Consider the following 14,401-nt stretch of genomic DNA (forward strand, 5'->3'; position numbering starts at 1 on the left):
GGGCAAGAGGAGGAGGAGGGGGGAGAAAGCGCGCGAGGTTCCGATTTCGGGTTGAGTTTTTGTGCGTGTGTTAAAAAAAAAAAAAAAAAAAAAAAGGCGCGGCTGAGTGAATCCTGGTTCGCTGCCGGGGCTTCCCTCTCTCTCCGTGTCTCAGTCGCTCCCCTCCCTCCCGCCCGCCTACCTTGGCCGCTGGCTCTCCTCCCTCCCTCCCTCTCTCTCTCTCTCTCTGTAACCTCCGCGCCGGGCCCGCTTCGCTGCGCAGGTTTGGAGCGCGCGCCATTTTGTGAAATTTATTAATTTTTTTTTCTTCTTTTCTCCAAGGGGGGGGAAAAATCCAACCCCCCCCAACTCGAAACCGTAGAGACGCTGATGATAATCTGAGAAGAGGCGGGAGGGGGAGTGAGCTGCTGAATCCTCCTGTCCCAGGCGGACCCTGCCGCTGCCGCAGCCCCCCTCCCCCGCCCGACTTTCGCCTCTAGTTTTGAATTCAACTCGGCTTTTTTTTGTTGTTGTGGGAGGGGGAGAAGAAGAAGAAGGAAAAAGATTATTAATATTCTTGTCATTTCCACCCCCCCCCACCCCTTCGGTGAGTTTGTGCCTAGTTTTTTTTTTCCCCCTTCCTTTCTTTTGGATTGGACCGGCGCTGTTGATTTTGGCTGTTGGGATTTCCAGAAGAAGTGAGATTTGTGAAAACCGGATTTGCTCTCTGAATACATTGTTTGAAATTGTTGTTTTTTTTTTTTTTTATGGGAATGTGACTCAGACACTAAGCCTTTTATTTTTTTTTTCCTCCTTGAAACGGAATATAACACTTACTAATATAAGAACAGCGGCAAAGCTAGGCGAAGGAGTCACCAGCTGGAGAAGGAGGCCGGTAAGTGTTGCCTGGGTTTTAGCTGCTTCTCTTTCTGAACACATTCAAGGGAGAAACTTGATTGGAACAAATGTATTTGCTGCTGTTGCTGCTGCTTGACATTTCCAGCCTGTCACTTTATTAATGGACAATATTATATTCACGGTGGGAAGCTTTTTGCTGGTTCCAAAAAATGTGGTGTGGTTTGCTTCCTCCTGAAAGAAAACGAGTGGACCCGTAGTACCAGGTTTTGTTAGGGGGAAACACCAGCCATTCGCCGTTGAAGGAGCGTCAACCGAGGGTCCTCTGTGGTCGTGACACCGCCAAAGGTTTGTTGGCGATTAGGAAAAGGAATGAACCTCTGGGTACCTCGGAGACCCAGGAACACCCATTGTCAGTAGGTTTTGGGAGGGTGACGTAAAGTTTAGATGAGGATAATAAACAACTACTCGTGCTCCTTCCTTCTACGCAACCCTAACCTCCTTCCTGCGCTGTCATGGGTTCATCCCGCTCGGTTTGTGTATTTTTTTTCCATCAAAGAATGAATGGCCTTTGCTTCAATAATAATAACAACGTGAGGGACTTGGCAGATCGCGATGGCACCCTTTGCAAATGCTTCTCCTGTACGTTTTTGGTTCTCGGGTCACTTGCCCAAGCCTAACATAAAACTAAACTTTTGATCGTGGTTGAAGTGTGGCCAAGCTTGGCTTCTGGTAATGTTTTCATTTGTATCCTAACCCTTTCAGTTTCGTAAGAAGGAGGCCAGACCGCTCAGATCATATATTTGTAATATTATTAAGGGGGGGGGGGGGGAAAGTTTGTTTACATTAACTCCCCAGTGGTGGACAAAAACTTTTTGTAGCACTTGACACATTTTGGGTTTATGCGAATTGGGTATAGCTTAACAGATTGCTAAGGAAACTGATTGTCTGATTGTAAACTGTTGGGTGATTTAAAGATAGACGACCTATTCCAGAAGTTAAAGTACTTTTTTTAAAACAGTAGTTGACGTAAAAGTATTTACCATGTATTGTTTTCAACAATTCCTATTCAAGCAGTTTTTTTTATTTTAATGTTGGGACCACTTCTAAAGAGATTTGACAGCTGAACTGCTTATTGGAATCCTAGTTTGTGAAGAAGTCTTTTAAAGTAGAAACTTGAACTTGCTTGTTTTTCGAGGACGCTCTTCTTACATCATCATTTGCACGTATACATTTTATCAGGTTCTTAGGCTAACGTTAGTAATTAATGCAAGCTTTCATTTAATTGTTTCTCTTCTCTACAGTCACTAAAGGAAAGCTAATATGGGCTTCATGTTCTAATTTAAAGGATTTTTTTCCATTTTGTTTCTGTGGGTAAAGTGGTTCATGAATCTAGCTTGGCACAGGTTATCTAAATCTAATACAAACTCTGACTCAGTTCAGTAGATAACTGAAAAGATGACACTTTTTAAGTAAACTCTTTTATGCTTGATGTTGTTAGTTCGATTAAAATAACAGGAGTTGATAACTTACCAGTTTTAAAACGCTGAAAGTATGTGTTTTTATCGGGTAGTTGTATATTAAAATAATGTTTGAAACACTTTAAGCAGGTATGAATATGTTAAATAGTACAGAATGCCCAGTAATTGATTTATATCTGTTTATAAACTAGCTAGGCATCAGTTCATATTTTTGCTTGTATTTCAGTAGCTCTCTAAGCATGAGTGTACTGCTAATGTATAAATTTAAGTGATGAAACCATGATTGAAAACAGTTTCTTTCCCCACACTTAAAATAAATCTGGGTGTTGTAGCTTAGGGAAAAAACTTTTTTTTTTTTTTTTTGTTATCCTGAATGGATAACATTCTGAGGGCCTTTTTCCAAGAAGGAAGGCTAAAATACGGAATGGGCCTAGGAGCTAGGTTAAGGAAGATCTACTTAAGCATCAGAGTTGAAGATAAGGTTTGCAATGGTATGTCAGTGGGATTTATAGAGGACAATATTTTTATCACATTTTAGGTATGTTTTGGACAAGTTTGGAGGGAGGTAATAGAAAAAGGGTTGAGAGGTTAAGTGAAAGAGAAGATGGGGATTAGGAGTTGAAGTTCATTTTGGGTTATATGGGAATGTGTTGGGCCATTTTTGAAAGGGTCTGCTATGTTTAGTAGCAGCATCGAACCCCTGGATTCTATATATGGAGTTCAGATTTGTGTGCCCAAATTTATGTGCAGTCAAAGAAGCACGTGCAAATTAAGCCAATTGACATCAATAATTGGGTGCTAACCAGTTATTGATGTTAATTGTCACGTATTAAAATTTGTACACACATCTGTCTGTGCACTATTCTATAAGGCATGGCGCCTTACTCAGCACCTAAATTAAAAGGGGGCGTAGCCATGGGTGTATCAGGGGTGTTCTGAAAAGTTGCACGCAGAATTATAGAGTACAGACTCAGCATGCCTAATTTGGGTGCCAACATTTACACCAGGGTTTAGCACATGTAAATCTGGTGTCTAAAGTTTGGTGTGAGAATCAGCATACACCTTTATAGAATTGCGCTTGGCGCTTATTTTGAACCCAGCCCTATATGTGTAAATCTCCTATTCAGGAATTTTCAGCATCACTATCTGGATAGTGCTGCTGAAAATTTGCTCCAGGACGATTTGGGGTGTTCCAGAGTGGAAGAAAGTGTGTTCTGCCTAGCTGTATGCGTAGCGGCATTATTCAGTCACTATATATCTAAGTGTTTTTTTTTTTGTTTAGTTTTGGACAGCACAAAGCCCTGAATTGATACTGCTTTGCTATATTGATAGCTGATTGCGGATATTCACATATGTTCTAAATTATTGCCTATCTGTGTAGTGTTGTTTGAATATATGTTAAGTGTTTTAATGAGCTGCTTGCTACTGGAGTTTGGAGTTGGATATTGATCTGTATACGTTCATTGACCTAAGGTGGAAGAATCACAGGTAGATTGGATGGCTGATTTGGTCTTTATAGGCTGCCATATGTTGCATTACTTTGAGGCTGGTGTGCTAACCTGTGAAGTTTCAAGTGAGTTAATAGCCAGTTTACAAGTATCGCACAACATTTAGCTATGGGACTTGGCCAGAAAAAGATAAATACACTTCACTGAGAGAACTTTTTTTTTTTTGTGAAAATGGGCCTGTGGAGATTTTTTTGAAGGTAAGAAATGCAAGTAATCATCAAACATACTGGTTTTTACAGAATACAAATAGTTGAGCTGTTATAAAAAGTATATGCAGTTCAGCTCAATTATTTAGAGTCTGAATAAAATTTCCCTAGAGCGGAGGATTATTAATTTAAAAAGTTTTTGTAAATGGACTTGATATGCCAGAATGCAAGAAAACCGTATCTCTACCATGAGAGAAGGGGACAAAATGTGAACATCTCTGGGGGAAGGTAATTAAAGTCCTGGATCCAAAATGTTGAGAGTGGCCAGTTTTTTTATGTTGTGAGTCCATAAGCAGTCTTAGAAAGTTTGAACTTCTGTAACTTTATTCACGTAAAAGGATGGGGTTTGTGTTGTATTACAAACTGTTCTAACAGAATTCACCAAAACATCATTTTTTTAAATGTCTGGTGTCAAAATATGCAAATGTGCAGAACAGTGGAGCTGATGCAAAGGACAAGTGGGCGTTATCCCCTCCCACCAACAGATGGAGGTAGAGAGAAAATTCTACCAGTGACCTCACCAGTATCAGTGGTGGTGCTCCCTGGAAAGATCCAGTAGTTTTTCTACCTCAGCAGATGGTAGGTTGTGCTGTGTGGTGCTCTTGTTCCCGTGGTCTTGATGTCTTCGGCGGGAACAGTGTTCATTTTGCCTCAGGCTGTTTTTTATTTTACTGTGGGTTTACAGTAGCAGGATATAAGATTCCTTAGCCTCAGCAGCAGATGAATCCAGGAATTGGTGGGTTATATTCACCTACCAGCAGGTGGAGATAGAGAACACTGAAAGAAGGTAGTGACCCTGGACGTCTAGCTCCTTCTCTCTTCAGTATATGTCTATCTCCAGCAGGTGGTGGATGGATTTCCCCCAGCTCCTGGATTATTCCTTGGAGAGGCTCCTGGGCTTGGCCAGTTGAGCAGTGGGTGTGTGGCTGGTGTTGCCCACTTTGGGGGCATACTTGTTCAAGTCCCTCCCAACCCCATCTCTTCCTGCCTCCCAGCCCTTCTGTAGTGTACTGTGCTGTCTGCCTGAACTTGCCTTCCTCACAGCAAACAAAAAACTTTGAGTGGCGATTCAGTTGCTGGGATTTGCAGGCAGAACCCAAGCTCATCCGGACTGGGTTTTTTGAGCTTTGAAGCACCTGTCTGGGCTCCTCCTGGGAGTGATCGCAGCAGCGGAGTTGCTGATGGGTGAGTGTTTCTCTAAGTGCAGCAGCGTTTCCCGGGCTTTTGCTCTTGTTTTCTCATGGTGGGCCGAGACTGTTAAAAGGTGCTCCCGCTGTGGCAAGAAGCGGACTGCAGCGGGCTTATGCAGCGCTAACTGCCTGGAGTCATTGGGGTCGGTGAGTGCAGCGGTATTGGCCGATTCGGACCTTTCTCGCGCTTGGGGCTCGACGGCAGTGCTATCTTTGAAGTGCCAGGGGACGCGGAGGTATTGGCTGCTCAGGGAGGGGAGCTGGTTTGGTAACCTGCCTTACTTTCTGATAGTGTGGTGCAGGCGAGGGACTCTAGGGGAGGAGCCCCTATTAGGGATCTGATGACAGAACCGCAGAGAGAATTTTTCTCACCGGAATTCATATTGCTGATGCATAGGGCCTTTTTAAAAAAAAAAATGAAAATAGCTCTCCCTGATGTCCACTCTCTGCACACGCAGCCCCCTCCTCCCGCGGCCCAGGAGGGTGCAGTATCTGTGGCGGAGGCTATTCCGGCAGTCTCTTTGAACACTCCTGCCCTTAAACGCAGAAGGGTTTCTTCTGTCTCCGAAGCTGGTTCCATTGCGCCTCATTCCCCTCCCCAGTCCCTCTTTGGGGATTGGGAGAGTGGAAGATTTGGATGATGGGCAGGTGCTGCAGGAGGAGCTAGATGACCCTAAGGCTGTCTGTATTTTTCATTGGGATGAACTTCCCTCCCTCATTACTGATCCTTTGGAGGCTTTAAATATTGAGGATCCGGAGGTGGCTGCTTCCTCTTCTGGTAATCCCAAAATGACCGTCACCAGGAAGCCTTCTCGAGCTTTCCCTGTACACGAGGCTATAGAGGAACTTATTTCTGCTCAGTGATCAGATCCATTTCTGCGCAGTGGTCAGATCCAGATGGGAGCCTGAAAGTGGCTAGAGCTATGGCTCGCCTTTACCCTGTGGGCGAAGCTCATCCGGGTCTTTTTGCGCTCCCTGAAGTGGATGATCTGGTTACGGCAGTGACTAAAAAGACCACCCTGCCTGTTGAAGGCGGGGTGGCATTGAAAGACATTCAGGATCGTTGTTTGGAGACTTCTTTAAAGCGTTCCTTCGAGGTCTCAGCTCTTGCTTTACAAGCCGCCATATGCAGCTCTTATGCTGCCAGAGCATGTCTCTTGTGGCTGCAACAGTCAGTCAAGCAGCTCCCGGAAGAGTCCCCTTCTTTACCTGATGTAGCCCCTTGTATGGAGTTGGCTTTAGCCTTTCTGGCTGATGCCCTTTATGATTTGGTGAGAGTGTCTGCCAAGCAGATGTCGTTGGCTTTACAGCTAGGCACTTGTTGTGACTCCGCCATTAGTCGGCGGATATGGCCTCTAAACTACACTTGGCGAAATTGCCTTACAGGGGTTAACTCTTGTTTGGGGGAGACTTGGAGAAGATTGTTAAGGAAATCCCAGCATCTTACAGAAGATAAGCCCAAGGCTGCAGCTCGGAATTCCACCTCGGTTTCGGGACGCCTGCCGTTACCATCCCGGGTGAGCCTCAGGTGCTTCTTAGCGTTCTCACTTTCAGCAGCAGTCTTCCTTTCGGGCTGACAAATGGCCCAAAATTCAGTCAGCTGCAAGGAGCCCAAGGTTATTCAGCACAATGATGGGCGCTGGTCCACTCTTTCCAACATAAGGGGATGATTGTCTCTGTTCCTCGAGGAGTGGACCAAGATTACTTCAGACCAGTGGGTTCTGGATTTGGTCGAACATAGCTACAAGTTAGAATTTGCAGCACCCGTATCAACGTCTTTTTGGAATCTCATTGTGCCACCACGGTCAAGCGGGTGGCGGTGAACGACACGTTGCAGTCTCTGCTAGAATTGGGGGCTGTGGTGCCCGTTCTGCAGTCTGAGCTTCGTGTGGGTCAGTATTTGATGTATTTCGTAGTCTCTCGGAAGAGAGGGTCTTTCAGACCGGTGCTGGACTTGCTGGCAAATGAATCCTTAAAGGTATGCCATTTCCGCATGGAAACCTTGCGTTCGGTCATCATGGTAATTCAGCCGGGGGAGTTCCTCACGCCGCTGTATCTCAGAGGCATATTTGCATATTCCAGTTTGGCCTTCTCATCAGAGATATTTGCGCTTCGCAATTCTAGTCCGGCACTTTCAGTTCCGTGCATTACCGTTTGGTCTGGCCACATTATCTCGCACATTCTTCAAAATGACGGTGGTGGTGGCTTTTTTTCTGCGGAGGGAGGGAATCAGGGTGCACCCTTATCTAGAGGATTGGCTCATTCAGGCAGAGTTGGAACTCGAGAGTCGAGAAGTGACTGCCTGAGTAGTAGAGATCCTGCAATTTCTTGGTTGGAGCGTAAACTTTCTCAAAAGTCAACTGACCACCTTGCAGTCTCTCGACTATTTGGGTGTGCGCTTCGACATGGTGTTAGGCTATGTCTTCCTTTCAAGTTACAGACTCAGGTGTGCCAGTTGTTGCTGGTTCCTCGACCCCGGGCGTGGGGTTATGTTCAGGTGCTCGGGTTAATAGCGGCTACCCTCAAGGTTGTGCCTTGGGCAAGAGTGCACATGAGACCTCTACAACATGCTCTGGTCTCCGATGTTGCTGGAATATCACGGCGTCTACCTTGGATTCTTGTGGCGAGACGCAGCATGAGCTGGTGGGGGATGCCGCTAGTGCCTCCTCTTTGGTGGTTGGTGATCACGGATTACTCTGGCGTTTGATGTAAGCCACCGCCTTTGTTGTCAGAGAGAACACGAACCGCCTGTCCCTCCAGGGTCGCCTGGAACGCCGGAAAGGTTTGGAGCAAGGCCCTCAATTCCAGTCGATTGATGGACCACCCCGCCTCCAAAGCCGTCCACCGACCCTGCACATAGTGGTTAAAGGCAGTGAGCTCCCCAGCCCAAGAGGCTGGCATCCGTGATCACCAGAGGAAAGGGGGAGTAGGAGGAGTAGGCTCTTGAGCAACACCAGTAGGCGACGTAGATAGGAACAATCTCTTTATTTAAATATACACTCGACTCAACACAGCCGTGTTTCGGCGCTACAGACTTCAGGAGTCTTGTGATATATAGATATACGAATATTAAGCTCAAAGAGAATGAAAGCAAGGCTTTTGCTACAATTGTAATCTACTGTCGATGCTGGAATCTGTTTTTACAATTTTCAGAATCTGGGGTTACTATACAGATGGTGCCTTCGTTCCTGCTCAAGGTAGTCTCTTCTTTTCATCTGAATCGGTCTCTATTTCTGCCGACCTCTTGGAAGGAGGATTTTCCGGACTCTTTGGCAGCTGCGTTTGTTGGATGTTCGTAGGGACTTCCTGCAGTATTTGCAAATGTCGAATGAGTTTCAGCGTTCTGACCATCTTTTCGTGCTGTTGGCGGGGCTGATTCGGGGTTTTCCGGCATCTAAAGCCACGACAGCGCATTGGATTAAGGAATCCATTTCTTTGGCTTACATTGGGTCTGGGAGGTCACTGCTGGAGGCATTGAAAGTGCATTCCACGAGGTCGCTGGCTTCTTCATGGGCAGAGACGAGTTGCTTTTCGATTCAAGAAATCAGTCTGGTGGCTACTTGGCGCCCCATCTCCCTTTTGTGTGTCATTATAGTCTGGATGTAGCGGCTCGTACTGATGCACGGTTTGGTTTGGGGCGGCAGTTATCTCTCTCAGGGGGTGTCGTCTTCTTGCCCGGTTTAGGGAGTGCTTGGATACATCCCACCAGTTCCTGGATTCATCTGCTGCTGAGGCTAAGGAAAGGAAAATTAGGACTTCCATATCGTCTCACAGATAAATCCAGAGATGAGTGGGTTATGTCCCCCTACCAGCAGGTGGAGATAGAGAGAACTTCAGAGTCTTGGTATATGTAGACCAGTGCAGCCAGCTTAGTCTCGGTATTCTCTCTATCTCAGCAGGTGGATAGAGACATATCTTGTGCAGCTCTCTGGATTGAGATGTGCTCCTAGCCTGTTCCCTCAGGACTAGTTGAGCTCAGGGTTTGTGGCCACGTGGAGCCAGTAAGGGGTACACCTGGTGGTCCCTCCCCTACCCCTTCCTTCCCTGTTGCCAGAGTTGGTAACAGGATGGCTTGTGCCTGGGCACTCAACTTCTGGTTCTCTCTGCAACTGCCTTAAAAAAAAAAAAAAAAGAAACAGAGAGAAGAGGAAATAAAGCAGAGCAGAAGGGGATAAGGGCTTTTCAGCTCTTAACACCACGGTGATTGGTAATTTCTTTCCTTTGGGACTCCTGTGTTTTCCTTACTATTGAGGTGAGTGTCAATTTCTTCATTGCAGTTGGAGCGGTTCGTCAGTTTTGTGGAGAGGAAGCTTGGCTTCGCGTGGCCTCGGTACGGAGGTGTTTTATTTTACTGTTTGGGGCTTTCAGGAGCATGTTTTAGGGCTCCGATGAAGGCCATACCGGGCTGTATTTTTGGCGCGATTTTGCTGTCGCGGGTGCGATTTTGGGCTGGGGCTTACTATTAAGCGCGACGCTCTTGGCTCCTCTGTTTTGCGGTGCCCTTTTTTAGTTGGCTTGCTTAGAGTTATAGCAGAGGGGCACGGGTTTGGGGCGGTAGTGTTTTACCGGCCCGACTTTGCTCCACGGCTGTTCCTGTCTAAGGGAGGGGAACTGAGGGCTTTTTGTCACTGTGTACTTGCGGTGAGAGATGCTACCGGGCTGACTCTCGTTTCCCTCTCGGGATGGCTGGTGGCACTAGTGCCTGTCCTGAGGCTGTTGAGCACGGTGTAGCAAGGAATGTGATTCACACTATTTGCGGCTGGGCGGGCAGGTTACCGGCCTTTCTTTCAGGGTGGTACACGGTGCTTTTTTGGCTGCTTGCGTCAGCATGTTTTTTGGAATCTCTGGCTAGCATTGCTAGCGTTCCTGGCATGTTTAGCTGTTTGGTACATAATTTGTGCTTTTCTGGGACATTACATGGTTCCTCTAGGCCAGACTATTGTTTTCAGATTGTCTGGTGGGTAATTTAGTTTTTGCCCACGGGGGAAGGACAGGCGTCTTGGCTGTAGCTAGCCTGTTTTCTTGGTGTTCTCCTGCTGGCTACGGTGTTCATGGCCTCCATGAGCACATTTCGTTTTCAGCTCTGACTGCTGATTCTGTTTCAGACCAGTGTGGGTTGGTATCCTTTCTGGATGTTATGGACTCTGGTTCCTTCTCCAGGCACCGAGCCCTGCTAGGTTTCTTCGGATTTCAGGGGGCTTTGGTGTGGGCTTGTTTAGACTACGGATCTGTTGCTTCAGGCTTCTCGCTTTGGTAGTGTGCAGTCACTCCAGACGATGCTGGTCGCTAGCTGGTAGTAGTTATCATTGTTTCAGGCATCAGATCTTTATTTACATGGACCTTCCTGCCTTTTGAAGATCTTGGCACTGGAGAAGATCTAGGGCAGTTGGTTCAAGGGGGCCAGTAAATCAACTTTTCGGGTTTCTACTGCCTTAGGCAAGCCTCCTGACTGCTGGTTAATGAGCTCTGTTTCTACTTCAGCTCAACCTAGGCCTGCTGCTTCGTGACCCCTGTATGGTATTGGGGGCAGTGAACAAATGTGGCTTAGTTTTGTCTATTCGCCTAGTTTGCCTGCAGTTTTTTTTCTTGGTATCTCCATGCACGCTCTGTCACGATCAGATGATCTAGATGAACTTCTTTTCTTTGCATGGTAGTTACCTGGCAGCTTCCTCCCAGTTGGGGATGGACATCAGAGGAGCTCAGGTGTTTACGGTTTGACCTTTCGCAAGGGGAACCTGGTAAGGGAGAGTTTATAGCCTCCCTGGACCTCTAGGTTTTGGGCTATCATTCTTGCGTAGTCACGGGGCTCCTTTCAGACAAGGTTCATAGTATATTTTCTCCAGGTCTTTCAGCCTTTCTGGGGTTCTGAGGACATGTTTGCACGGTCATGGTGATAGGGTCAGCTTGCATTCGTGAGGTGAATTGCAGGTTCCTTCACACCTCGGGGCTGGTTGGTTTCTTGTTCTTTCTATTTTATTTTATTTTTTTAATTTATTAGTTTTAAATTTTAACAAGAACATCCTTGTTAAATGAAATACAGCCATAATAACAAATATCAATATTATCATTATTCAAATATAACTATAAAGTTCTGCTTCCTTAGACCACATATACAGAAAACGATGGGAGGGGGGGCATGAATTTGGGAAGATTTAACTTATCAATTTTACTATGCGGTGTAGGTTTAGTCACATCGGGGAAGATTTGTACTTTAACCCCTCCAAAACAGGTTTTCAAATTTTTAAAATACAGTCTCATAATATTATTTAAGTCCTGTTCAAATATTAAAGAAACTATCAAAGTAAATCGAGCTGTGGTTTCATCCAAAGTTTGTTCGAGAACAGCTGAGATGTTACTTAAATCCAAATTAGTATTCTCCACTTCTTGCTTTTTTCCTTCTTACTCTTTAGGATTCAAAACATAGTACACTTTATAGGCGGAATTGCTTCAATGGGTATTTTAAGTACCTCATTCATATATCTTTTAAACATCTCATATGGTTTTATCCCAGGAAGTTTAGGAAAATGTAATAGCCATAAATTCAGTCTTCTATGGAAATTTTCAATCAATTCTGCTCTTCTACGGATTTCCAAATTATCTTTGCATAGTAACATAGTAAATGACGGCAGAAAAAGACCTGCATGGTCCATCCAGTCTGCCCAACAAGATAAACTCATATGTGCTACTTTTTGTGTATACCTTACCTTGATTTGTCCTTTTCAGGGCACAGACCGTGTAAGTCTGCCCAGCACTATCCCCGCCTCCCCCCACCGGCTCTGCCACCCAATCTCGGCTAAGCTCCTTAGGATCCATTCCTTCTGAACAGGATTCCTTTATGTTTATCCCACGCGTGTTTGAATTCTGTTACCGTTTTCATTTCTACCACCTCTCGCGGGAGGGCATTCCAAGCATCCAACTCTCTCCGTGAAAAAATACTTCCTGACATTTTTCTTGTCTGCCCCTCTTCAATCTCATTTCATGTCCTCTCGTTCTACCACCTTTGCACCTCCGGAAAAGGTTCGTTTGTGGATTAATACTTTTCAAATATTTGAACGTCTGTATCATATCACCCCTGTTTTTCCTTTCTTTTAGAGTATACATGTTCAGGTCATCAAGTCTCTCTTCATACGTCTTGTACCGCAAATCCCTTACCATTCTCGTAGCTTTTCTTTGCACCGTTTTAATTCTTTTTACATCCTTCACAAGGTATGGCCTCCAAAACTGAACACAATACTCTAGGTGGGGCCTCACCAACGACTTATACAGGGGCATCAACACCTCCTTTCTTCTGCTGGTCACACCTCTCTCTATACAGCCTAACAACCTTCTAGCTATGGCCACCGCCTTGTCACACTGTTTCGTCGCCTTCAGATCCTCAGATGCTATTACCCCAAGATCCCTCTCCCCGTCCGTACCTATCAGATTCTCCCCGCCTAACACATACGTCTCCCAAGGATTTCTATTCCCCAAGCGCATCACTTTGCATTTCTTTGCATTGAATTTAATTGCCAAACCTTAGACCATTCTTCTAGCATCCTCAGATCCTTTTTCATGTTTTCCACTCCCTCCCGGGTGTCCACAATGTTACAGATCTTAGTATCATCCGCAAATAGGCAAACTTTACCTTCTAACCCTTCGGCAGTGTCACCCACAAATATATTGAACAGAATCGGTCCCAGCACCGATCCTTGAGGGACACCACTACTCACCTTTCCCTCTGAGCGAATTCCATTCACCACCACCCTCTGGCTTCTGTCCGTCAACCAGTTCCTAATCCAGTTCACCACTTCGGGTCCTATCTTCAGCCCATCCAGTTTATTTAAGAGCCTCCTGTGGGGAACCGTGTCAAAAGCTTTGCTGAAATCTAAGTAGATTACGTCCATAGCTTGTCCCTGATTAAATTCTCCTGCTACCCAATCAAAGAACTCAATGAGATTCGTTTGGCACGATTTCCCTTTGGTAAAACCATGTTGTCTCGGATCTTGCAACTTATTGGCTTCCAGGAAATTCACTATCCTTTCCTTCAGCATCACTTCCATTACTTTTCCAATAACCGAAGTGAGGCTTACCGGCCTGTAGTTTCCAGCTTCTTCCCTATCACCACTCTTGTGAAGAGGGACCACCTCCTCCATTCTCCAGTCCCTCGGAACCTCTCCCGTCTGCAAGGATATATTAAACAAATCTTTAAGAGGACCCGCCGGAACCTCTCTGAGCTCCCTCAATATCCTGGGGTGGATCCCATCCGGTCCCAAGGTTTTGTCCACCTTTAGCTTTTCAAGCTGTTCATACACACTCTCTTCCGTGAATGGTGCTCTATCCACTTCAATCTCATTTGTACCTTTTGCAGTCCATCGCGGTCCTTCTCCAGGATTTTCTTCTGTGAAAACAGAACAAAAGTATCTATTTAGCAAATTTGCTTTTTCCTTGTCATCAAGCAGATGAAGCCATTACGTATGGGTTGTGTCCATCAACCAGCAGGGGGAGAGAGAGAGCACTCAGTTTTTCACAGTGCCTCATGGCCAGCTAGCTCCACTGCCTCTTCAGTATTCTCTATCTCCCCAAGCAGGGTGGTTGCAGCTTCTTCGAGCTCCATGAAAATTCTGCCTGGGGATGGCTCCTGGCTTGCCAGTTGTTAGCCGGGATATTAGAGACTATAGCAGCTTCACTTTGAAGGCACATAGGTCAGCCCTTTCCCTGCCTTTCCCACTTATCTGAGCCTCCGGAGTGTTTTTATTTACCTCTTTTGCCTCTGCTTTCCTCACAGCGTAAAAAAAAAAAAAATTAAAGTTGCGTCGCGCTTTAGCGCAGCGATCTTAGAAAAGAGGTTTTTTTCTTGAGATTCTTCTGCAGGACCGGAGCTGTGATACTCGGTCTAGTGAGGTAAGAGTGTTTTTTTGACTCCTCCGGGGTGGGCCCGCGATCGGGACGTTTTTGGTGCGAACCGCCATTTTTTAATTTTACCACCGTTTTTGGCGATGGCTGCGGAGACTGTAAAGCGCTGTTCTAAATGTGGCAAGCGCAAATCAGCAGCGGGGCTCTGTAATTCGTGCTGTACAGACGGTAGAGCCGGGCCGAGCATGGCGAGCGGCGATCTTTTGCGATCTGAGCTGGCAGCGGACGCCATTTTGGATTTTCCACATGGCGCGGCCTCCGTTGCGACGGAGAGCCCTGAATCCGGGGGA

General features: G+C 45.9%; 1 protein-coding gene across 1 annotated transcript in view; it reads left to right on the forward strand.

Moving 5' to 3' along the window:
• The first annotated feature begins 234 nt into the window (after positions 1-234).
• Positions 235-14,401, forward strand: part of DYRK1A (dual specificity tyrosine phosphorylation regulated kinase 1A) — a 646,342-nt gene continuing 632,175 nt past the window's right edge. The window contains 1 exon segment of the mRNA XM_030202220.1: positions 235-874. The gene's annotated coding sequence lies outside the window, so the exon portion shown is untranslated.

Source organism: Microcaecilia unicolor, chromosome 4, assembly GCF_901765095.1.
Source record: "Microcaecilia unicolor chromosome 4, aMicUni1.1, whole genome shotgun sequence".
NCBI classification, from domain to species: domain Eukaryota; kingdom Metazoa; phylum Chordata; class Amphibia; order Gymnophiona; family Siphonopidae; genus Microcaecilia; species Microcaecilia unicolor.